The sequence below is a fragment of the Larimichthys crocea genome, chromosome XV, assembly GCF_000972845.2.
Source record: "Larimichthys crocea isolate SSNF chromosome XV, L_crocea_2.0, whole genome shotgun sequence".
NCBI lineage: Eukaryota > Metazoa > Chordata > Actinopteri > Sciaenidae > Larimichthys > Larimichthys crocea.
This window is the reverse complement of record NC_040025.1, coordinates 23,792,135-23,803,538: the sequence shown is the minus strand read 5'-3', so window position 1 is coordinate 23,803,538 and position 11,404 is coordinate 23,792,135. Positions and strand designations below refer to the sequence as shown.

At 40.9% G+C, this 11,404-nt stretch overlaps 1 long non-coding RNA gene across 1 annotated transcript in view; it reads left to right on the top strand.

The window, feature by feature from the left end:
- Positions 1-282: 282 nt before the first annotated feature.
- The window catches only part of LOC113747703 (uncharacterized), a 131,492-nt gene continuing 120,370 nt past the window's right edge, over positions 283-11,404 (top strand). The window contains exon 1 of the long non-coding RNA XR_003463819.1: positions 283-401. This is a non-coding gene — a long non-coding RNA (uncharacterized LOC113747703). The remainder of the gene's footprint in view (positions 402-11,404) is intronic.

Genomic DNA, 11,404 nt, shown 5'->3' with positions numbered 1-11,404 from the left:
ATGGAGACTGAGACGTTCTCTAGTGGACGTTTGAGGAGCTGCAGTTTTTGGCTTCTCTTCACAGACACAGAGGTTTCTTCTTGGTCTTGCTCAGACCAACATGGTCTAAGTGAGGTGCTAGTTCAGAGAGCATGCAGTGAGCTTTGTTGCTGTGAAGAACTCTTGCTTGCCAGACTAGATGACTTCTAGTATTTTTCCTCAGTGACGATAAAATCCTTTCGAAATCCCGCTTTTATTTTGAAAACATCATCTGACAGTTTCCTGTCTGTGTGTGTCGGTGTGTGCAGCTTCACCGCCACCGCTGCTGGGAGAAGTCCAAGGAGCGCAGAGGGAGAGAGAGCGCGGGTCTCAGCGGCTGCCAGTGTCTCCTCACCGCGGAGTGTCCGGTAGCACGCAGGCAGGTGAGTGAAGCGGTGACCGGTGTGAGAGCCCCCTGGTTCTGCTGCCGCTCTCCAGTCCATGCAGTGATTTGCGAGACTGAACCTTCTCACTGGAATGAAGTGTGAAGGTGAGGTGTTGGTGGGCGCAGGTTACTTTGTGCGCATTGGCTTGTGACGGTGCACCGGTGTGTTCACCGGGCTGATGGATTGTGTTGGAGTTGGAGTTGACAGAGTGGATTGTGGTTCAGGGCTGCTGATGGAGGATTCACGTGTTCAGGGCTGGAGTAGTTTTTACTGATCGGGTTCAGGTGAAGGCAGCACACAGAAACTCTCCGAGGTTCACTGAGACAGATGTCCCTCCTCATGCTGCTGCTGCAGATGTGACAGATGTGTAGACTACCTGCTGAGCTCTGTGTTCTGTGATTGACACCTGCTGACTCTTCTTTCTATAGAAATGTGTATTGACTGAGCATGGTGGACTTCTGATGGGTCACACAAAAAGCTTTTGTAACTTGCATGAGAGCTCATCAGAAAACTTACACATGAACATATGTTGAAGCAGTATGTATGATTCACACGTGTATATGACAGTACAGTTTGGCGACATGCATACACCTGATTCCTTTGTTGTCTGTGTGAATGTGTGTATCTGCAGGAAGCTGTGGACTATACTCTGCGTGTTTATGTAAATGAAAGTATATTAACAAACAATTTCCATGGGTTGATTCATCATTTTTGACATTTCAATGCGATCCCAGAGTGCACTTTTTCTTGGTGTGGAGTTGTTGTCATGTTTAATCTGGTGATGTGGACCTGTCCGATGTGGACCTGTCCACATCACCGCTCAGGTTCGGCTTCGCCATCAGATCAGCCACCACCTCTCATTGGCTAAATGCAGCCTTCAAAGATTCTCTCAGCCATCATGGTTATCCACAGGATTAAAGGTAAGAAAGCACCAAGTCAATCATGCAGGTTATCAAAGTTTGTCCTCTTGAATTCTCACTACTAAAAAACGAACAACGCTAACATTAAGATGAGGTGTGACGTCAGGCTGAAATTTAGTCTAGATAAGTTGTTAATTGGTAGAACTGTAGTAGTAGTAGTAGTAGTAGTTAGCTGTAGTTAATCAGCCAATAAAAACTACAGTATTCATTTGTTAGCTAGTTCCCAGGACTGCCTGTGCTAGTTTGCTGGTATGATGAGCTGCTTTATGCTTCCTTCATTATAGATGAAATGATGTTAAAGCTCCTGATTTCCACCTGTAATTCTGATATGTACATTTAGCATATATACAGTTCTATGCAGTTGGCTTTGTGTAGTTGGTACTGTGCACGAGCAATGAACCAGCTGCCTCTGTGTTGTAGTTTGAGGAGGACTACAGCAACGAGGACAGAGGAACATCAAACTCAATGGAGCCTCCTTCTCAAGAAGGGTAATGTTATGTTAATGTTGTCTTAATGTTTCACATGCAGCACATACTTACTGCCATCCAAATATTACATCATTTTAGCTTTGTCATTCTTTCATTCGTTCTCTTCATCAGCTTTTATCAGCTCCACGGTGAAGGAGAAGGGAGCGACTACAATACTGTGGAAGTGGTTTGGTTACAAAATATCAGATGTAAGATGACAAACCACAGTAATCTGTAACTGCTGTATTCCACCGTGGAGCTGCACACGGTGTGACACTGCGACTGGGACACTATTGGTAAGAAGGCTACTAACAGGGTGTTTTATCCCCGGTGAGCTAGCCTGACTTCCGGCCTGATCTGCTCTATGCCGCTTGACGTGGCATTGCATATGGAATACTATGTATTTATAACATCTGCAGAGTGAACAGCTGCTGCAGCATTTCTTGGTAAATCAAAGGCATAGAACAACCGTGATCAGCTCTGTGGCCAGAACACCCCACAGCCGTGCCGGGTGGATTTTAGTCTTTAGACCGTAACAACAACAGGACTTATATCTATATATATCACAACAAACAGAAGTAGCCAGTTTAGTACGAGGACAACCAAAAATCTCACAAGAAGAGTTTAATAGCTACTTCTAGTGATGGTGCTTAAAGGTGCCTATCACTACAGTATGTCTCTGTGCTGCTAATGGTCACCATCAAAGCCAAGTTCTACTGATAACAGTAGTTTGAAAAATGTGGACCTCTGTGTATTAGGTAGTGTAAGTAAGGATGGAGCTGGCTGTGACATTGGACTCCTTTGCTGAAGGGGCTTGAACAGAAGCTGCCTGCAGTGATGATGGTGACATATTTTAGTCAGACAGTTAATCACGATTGATTAACAAGTGGACAATCTCCACCTCCTGTGTGATCTACTGACAGACACACATCCCTGCTGCAGACACACTGAGGGAGAGAAGTTATCTGGTATTATGCCGATAATGCGAACATAACACAGTGTTTATTGTGCAAGCACGGACCGCAGGAATAACCATGAACACACCTGGCTGGTGCTAATATCATTCAGTCACCTGTTTGGCATTAAAAACAAGCCTCCTCCACATGTGACTCACCTGCTGCTGTGGCGAATCGTGGGTCAAAAAATCCAAATTGGGAGTTTTTTATTTTGGGTGACTTTAAAAAAAAAACAGAAATAAAGTGTGTGTGCAAAATACTGTGTGTGTGTGTCTAAGAGAGACAGAAAAGCAAAGTGAGCAGATTAAAGTAGTTTGTGAGTAAACACTAAAATAAGGTGGAGAATTAACCTGGAGTATAAATCTGGAAATGTATTTAAATAAAATCTAAAACCACCACAGTTACCCCTAAATTCCACGGGGTGTGAGGCGTCACAGCCGTCGTAGCTGATCGCGGCCATTCAAGATGATGTTTGTGATTCCACCAGAAGAGCTGCAGCACGTTTCAGAAGCGTCCTGGCAGCATCCCCCTGCTCTGCTCCGCGGAGAATACATGGCTAGTCTATTTTTGAAGGAGGCAAAGCAGCACAGAGCAGATTGAGCTGACAGGAAGTCAGACACAGAAACAGCATAGAGAATCTGCCCAATTTTCAAAATAAAACACCCTGTGCAGACTCCCGGTCGTAAAAACAGACAAATGGGAAACAATTTAACAACGTAGCTTACTTACTCATGGTAGAAAAATGACCAAATCTGGCAGGTAAAAACTCTCCTGGTGGGGTATGAAGCTGTGTGGAGAAACCAAATCAGCGTTGAGGTTATGACATCACAGAGCTGTGCCAGTGAAATGCCTGTGGGAAACACTGCAACTAGCTCTCATGTGGTCAATGACTTTTTTTGTATCAGCGGCGTGCAAGTTGTTAATCTTAAAATAGTATAATAGTTATCGACTTTTGTGTGCCAAGGATGTTTTGCTGTGGCATCAAAGAGGTACTGAGTATCATTTAATACCAGTATTGTATTAAAGTTTAAAATTCTGGTATCGTCACTTATTTTTGGTGGAAGTCTTACACGTCTTTTAAACACTTCTTTATATTGATTCATGCTGAAACTCTATGCATTTCCAACTTCCTGTCTATAGGAACACTTTTTGGACACAGACAGCAATAAGAGACCGACACGGAGAACTCAGCTGTCCTTGTGAAGGTAGGAAAAAGATCTCTTACACTTCAGAAAGAGGTGAGCATTTGGAGGAGACCACAAACACAGGGCCAGATCTCGACTGAAACACAGTACCATGAACAGATCTTGAAGAAAATGAGAGAAAAAGACGGTTGAACCATGACCCTGAGCAATGCAACAGTGCTGACTCCGCTGCTTAACCGGTCTGCACAGGAGAACCCAGAAGAAGATGACAAGGTCCAACCATTAACCTGGTGTATGTCTATTCACCTTTTCAAATGCTGACCTTTTTCATTTACTGACCATGACAAATGGTTGTGTAGTTGAATAGTAATAGTTTTCTATTTCAAAATATTCATGTATGACGGGTATGACTGGTGTTTTCCTTTCTTCTCAGGTTGGGATAGTGACCTGGACTCACTCATACTGCTGGTCAGCCTCCTTCACGACCAAGTGAAAAGAAGTGAGCTGTAAAAATCAGCATCCAGGAATCTGTGGACCATGTGGTCAAGTTTCAGGTCAGTGTGTCCTGACTTTTATTTTTATCCATCCAATAGGCCAGAGGTCATCAACTCCATTTGTTTAGGAGCTTTAGGCTTGTGGGGGCTGGGCATTCAGACTTCATTAGCCTATTTATTATTATTAGTTTAAATAGGACCTATTAGGCTTTTTCTTGGTATCTGTCATTTATAATGTTAATTAGTTGGATGTTGGTATTAAACGAGGCCAGAGTGTCCAATAATGAGGTAAACTTATGTAAAAGTAATCCCTCCAAGCAAAAAGTTCAGAGTTCAGACTGCTGTACTGATTCTCATGGAAGATAATTGAGCTGGTCCCAGATAGATCTTTGATATTTTCATTTGCTCACAACAACAATGTTATTTTCTTTAGTCTATATCAGTGTGAACAGACAGATTTTTGTTCTGATTATCTAACAGAAATAATGTAATGATAATTATATACTGGACTAACGCGATTATGCAGTTGCACAGATATTGTGCATGTGACATCTATAGTTACAGGTCACAGAATTCTGAGGCAGCAAAACAAACTATTGCTGTTTTTAATTACAAAGTCAGGCAACAACTGGCCTTTCATTTCATCCATTGTGTGAGCTACTGACGTGATACAATGCTGCAAACAGCATGTGTGCGTGAACAGCGAAAGTGAAAGGAGTTGGTTACCTCGCTCAGAAGTTAAAGGTTACTGTGGCTGTGCCTGTGTGTTCCATCACTCCCTGACATATTTCAGACTGATCCACTGACAAACCCTTTGCATTTCCTGTGATTACTTCATAATAAAAGTCAACTTTCACCACTTTAATGCTTTTAATGTAAAGCTGAAGCAGCAACTAAATTCAGCATTTTTACTGGGAATTTCACCACAGACAGTTCTTAATGCTGTAAATATATAAATATTGCAATCCTTTGATCAGTGGCTGTTCTGCTGCCTGGAAGGACGCTTTGGTGGTCCAGATGTTGGCCTCTGGGCTGCCAGTTGACAATCACTTCAATTGGCATCAATGTAACCTTCTCATTTTGGCCAACTATAATTCCATCCACCCAAACAAAGGAACTTCAGAGGTGGCTAAGATACTAGATGCTAGATACGTGTCACGTTGCTGTGATGAGTTCAAATCTGACACATTAAAGTCACTATTGATGCATCCCGATGACTCACCTTCATTTTATTTATTAGTACTACTTCTACTTTATGTGCACTGGCTTAATTTCAGTGCAGAGTTTCTACTCTGTTTTGAATTTGGCCTTGTGTGCACTGATTAATTTGTCATGCAGTTAACTCACCAGTCATAATTTGTTTAAATGAAAACTCCTCACATTTCCTCCCGGTGTTCTTCACCACTCTTCTGGAAGAAGAAAATTACAGTCGAACCAGTTTTAAAAGTGGCATATTCTCTTTGTAAAGAAGTGTGTGTGGTGGATCCAATTCAAGCTGATGTGAAGAGTGGTTCATGTGGAAGTAACTCATTACTGATCTTTTTTGGTGAGTGGCATGTAAGCAAAGAAACGTGAGTGTTTAAATTTGTTCTGAGTGCATTAGTCAGAACAGATTGTGTAGTCTCTGCACACACACATGAACGTGGCCCTGAAACCACAGAGCCCCCCTTCACATAACAAATCACAGGTTAATCCCTGGATAAAGTGTAGTTTCATTTCAATGTCACCTCAATGTCGAGACCTGGTGAGTTTTTTTTAGACACAGAATTTCTGATATTTCATTGTTGGAGTGGGGATCATGTCTTCTGCAGTGTTGTGTTTGTTTATTATATGTTATTATGTTATTTTGTCTCTCTGTCTTGAAAAAAAAACACTGATTGCTTTATGACTGTGCCAATAAAGACTTCACATCAGTGTGATTTAACCATCAAAATGTGATGGACAGTAAAGTTATATTTTTCTTTATTCTTGTCTTACAGTCATGTTGCAACCTTCAGGAGCACTCTGGTCTAGATCAGCAGAGGCACCCTGTAATCCCAGCAGTTGGGACAACAAGAAACAGCATCCACATGTATCATACAGCATACATGATGTTGGATGGTGAGCCCCTTCACTGCCAGGCCAAGTCTTTCGTGTCAGTCTTTGATTAAGTTTTTAAAGCACATTATGTGTTTGGCCTCTGCTATGACCAGGTCTTAAACGACATGTACACATTTGCACCACAACACTGATGTTGGTCTTTCTAACAAAACTCTCAGAAATTTTGTATACCAATCCATTTTATTGCCTTTTTGCTGTAACAGGATTTTGGACTGTTGACTTCTAAAATATTTTACTGATTAGATACTAACTAGATAGTAATAATAATAATGATAATAATAATAATAATAATAACTAGAAAATTCCCGCAGAAATTTTGAGAGTGACGAGTGGGCTGTTGCCGGGGGTCTGTAGTCAAACACACCTCAACTTGTCATTTTTAACATGTTTATTTAGACACAGGAGCAGCTAGCGCTGCCGCGCAAGCATTTGACTTAGCGTGTAAACAGTTACCAAGTCTTTAATTTTTAGTGGATAATGTTAATTAGTATGTTAGCATTGCATTATTTTAGCATTGGCCGCTATGTTACCAGTTAACATGTCTTCACAGCTGCGCTAATGAGCTAGCGCTCTGCTGTCTCTGACGTGCTAGCAATTAACATGTATTCTTACTGACTGAAATGAGTGGCTAGCATTAACTGCTAGCAGTTACATTAGAATGCTGCATTAGCATGTTATCAATGAGCATGTATTTATTCTTAGTGGCTATGTAATCAATTAACATTAACATGTTAACATTGCATGTTAGCATTAACATGTATTCTTAGTGGCTAATAGTAAGTAGTAAGCATTAGCAGGTTACCATTAGCAGTTTAACATTAGCATGTTAGCATTAGCATATTGCAAGTAGCATGTATTTGGTTATTCGTGGCAGGCTAATTGCTAGTGCTGACATACATGTTAACATTACATATTAACATTAGCATGTTTCTTAATGACTAAAATGAGTGACTAGCATTGACGTGCTACAATTAACATTGCATGTTAACATTAACAGGTATTTAATTCCTAGTGGCTAATCTAATTAGCTTTAGCAGGTTAACATTAACATGTTAACAATGATCATGTATTTAATTCTTAGTGGCTAATGGGATGTAACGATACATCAACTCACGGCTCGATTCGAGTCACGATTTTTTGTTCACGATACGATTTTTTCACGATTTTTTAAAAATCAAAATAAGCTACAGACAAATTCTCACCAAATAAAATTATCTTTTTATTTGTAGGAAAAAAAATCTCTCTTTACAGAAACTCTCAAGCAGTTTGTGTTCTTATTAGGGCTGTCAGCAAGCAGCTGATCTGACCATTACCTTTCCGCTTGAAGTATGAGCTAACTGAAAATAAAAACAACAAGATGATAGCTCATTTACCCTTTATGAGAGTCCACGGCCCCGGGAAACGGCGAGGTCCGGGCGCTGTAAACACAGAGCCGGTCGCGGCGCACCACCTCGGAGGAAATGCGCCCGGCGGGGGCCAGCCAGCGCCGGGGAGAGGTCCCATGAGGGGATCCCATGTGCGGCCGTCCCTGACCCGAGTTTAATCCCCCGTGCAGACAGCGCGGAAGTTGCGGTGATTGGTTAAAATTGCAAACACCCTGAATTCACCGAGATTCACTGAAGTTGCGTTGAAGTTGCAAATTGAAACATCGTGAATTCCTGGAGGGTCTGTGTTATGGTATCATTTAAGTACAGTCAGGCCTGACGCGATTACCACTACTGCATGTGTGTAGGGGTGTGTGTGTGTGTGTGTGTGTGTGTGTGTGTGTGTGTGTGTGTGTGTTTGTGTGTGAGTGAGAGAGTGAGAGAGTGAGTGAGTGAGTGTGTGTGTGTGTGTGTGTGTGTGTGTGTGTGTGTGTGTGTGTGTGTGTGAGACACAGAAAGGCAGACGCGGCAGTGAAGTGCAGCCACAACGTAACCTATTTCTATAAAAAATATCCTACTTCTCTCGCATTCGCCAAGATCGCGATTCATTTTTTCTGTCAACCGATTTTAATCGTGTCACGATGCATCGTTACATCCCTAGTGGCTAATGCTAATTAACATTGCAGGTTAACATTACATGTTAACAAAGATCATGTTATTAATTTTTAGTGGCTAATGTTAATTAACATTAGCATATTAACAAGTGCATGTATTTGGTATTATGTGCTAATGTGCTAGCAATTACTATTTGCACTAATTTTAGCGTTGGCTGCTTATGTTAGCAGTTAGCATGTCTTTACAGCTAGCGCTAATGTGCTAGCTGCTCTGCTGTCTCTGTCGGCCATTTTACACAGCAAGTTTCAAATGAAGCCAATAACTGCTCAAATGGCCACTGGGCTGCTGCAACTGTTGTCAGTTGGAACGCCAGTTGAAAATCCTGACAGAGAGAGAGGGAATGCTGGACCACCCCTCGAAAAGGAGGGCTCTATGGCCAAACCGTAATTCCAATCATTGAACCGACATAACTGGGGGCATCGCGTGCCCTTCCTGATTGTTTTTACATAGTTATTTGTGTCGATAAATGAGAAATGTGTCCTTAAGAGCAAGAGAGAGAAACGTTACTTCTGCCTTCCTTAGAAAATGTCCCTCTTTTTTAACATGGCAGTGAATGAGGCTGCGGATGGGAGTACTTGATCAGTTAGCCTGTGTATGGAGCCAAAACTATAAAGAGACAGCTTCAACAGTGTTATCGCTGCGATCACCTCGAATTTTCCTACATTGGGGGATAATCATGTCTGTAGTGGGGCATTTGAGGCCACGTGACGAATACGTTTATTTTTTTCACTGATTTTTCTCCCTGCTCCTCACTCTAGCTGATGATGTCATCCACTCTAGCTCAAACATTCCTCCACTACACACCCATTATAAACCCAGAAATTTGACTAAAAAACTGCTCAACTTGAGCCTGATAGTTTAAAACGGTAAAAGCTGTCGATGAGTGTCGTAATCCCTGAAGATAAAGGAAGCATACCTCCGTTTTAAAGTTCAAATGCAGTCTCTCGGTGAAAGTATGCCAGAGCAGTTCATTGTTGAAAATGTCTGTTGAAATGTACTTTTTTTCCAGGCCTCCCCAGTCATTCCCTATGGGAAATTTTTTGCAGTTTTTCCAGAATAAATTCGCGAAAAACACGCGAATCTCTTAGAAAAGTAATAGCACTCGATTCGGGATCAAGACGCACGTTTTGATATATAATTTGTTGGGGTCCTCTCACCGCTGCGGGCCGCATTAATGTTCGAAAAAGGGCGGAAAATGAATAATAATGCCATGAAACACGCAGAAGAACAATAGTTGATGAGTGCCTACGGCACTCGTCAACTACTCCCAGAGCTTGCTAGCTCTGTGAGTAGTTGACGAGTGTCAGTAGGCACTGATTTTGATTAAAAAATATATAATGAAAAAAATGTATAGTTAAAAAAAAAAAACTCAAAATGAAACACGTTTCCAAGAATATAATGTGTGTAATGTTCATTCCTGAAATGACCCTGAAAGCACTGGGTCTACACCAGAGATCTTGTAGCTCATTAAAGGAAAGTTGCAGATGCTCAGTAGCTACTAAATCAGCCATAAAGTACACAAGAGTGTCGTCGGCATAAAGACGGACTCAAAAGACAATATCATTAATATAAATGGTAGAGAGGACAGGACCCAAAATTCAGCCTTACCAAACACAATTTGTTACTGGCCAGACTAGACACTGCTGGGCTTCAGTGCTTCAGTCTCTTACAAATGAAACCAGTCACATCTTTCCATTAGAACAATTCCTGCTTAACCCCTGTAAAATGATGCTCAACTGTATGAAATACTTTTGACAGATCTCTAATAATTGCTAGTAATAATAATGATTACTACTCTGTAATTGCTGTGATCTAGCTCTAAATACAGATTGGTGTGGACTTAATACAGAGTAAATTGAAAGAAATTCTTTGAGTTTATTTACCAAATTCCAAGATTTTTGCTAGACAATATAATTTGGAGATTTGTCTAATTATGCAAATCATTTCTATCACCTCATTTATGTAATGGAGTTACATGGGCAGACTGAAAAGATTAAATTCAAGTGTTAATTGCTCTGTGATAAATGGAGCGAACAGTCTTAGAAAAAGAGGATCGAATTTATCCTCTCCAGTTGAGATCCTGGTATTAATGAGTTTTAATGCTTCTAATACATCACAAGTAGAGAAGGGCTGACAGGTAAACTGAGAAATGTTCTTCATGGTACAAACGCAATCATTGTTTATAAGAGGGGGCCTAATAAATGCCCAGCAGCAGCAAAGTATGTTAGATTCAGAAATTAATCATTAATCTGTGCAGGCAGGCAAAAATAGTGTTTTTGTCACTGCTTTCTTTTTTTGGAGTTTTTAAAATGGAGTAATTAAGTCTTAATAATAATTCAATTTGGTTTTCTCACAGATGATATGTGTTCATTTTTAAGCTGTTTAAATAATGACCGATGGTATGGATGGCAAATCTGAGATTTAAGATGTGTAGTGTATCACTATGGTAAATGTCAGTTAGAAAGGCTTGGTCACTAAAATGTCTCTTTGTATGGAAGTGTGCATGTTTTTGTCTTGGCAATTATCACTAATTCCTGCTTTACACTATGGTGTCATTGGCATGGTAGTAGTAATAATTGTAGCCCCTGGTTCACTCACTTGGTTCAAGTTGAAGTTTGCAGTTGGCAGCTGGCACCTTACATGCCCTGTACATATGTGCTTTGAGTCATCACGGAAAGTGCTGATTAAATACAGGTTGATGGCTGGAATAAAAAAGTAGATTTACCACAAGTAATAATTTTGTCAATGGAAAAGATGAAGTTAGGTAGGATATCCCAAGATCAGGCTTTCTTAATTACGAGATAAGGTGTCTAATTTTTCTTTATCCAGTGAATGCAATGCGCTTCCGTAGATATTGACTTGTATTACTTGTATAATAC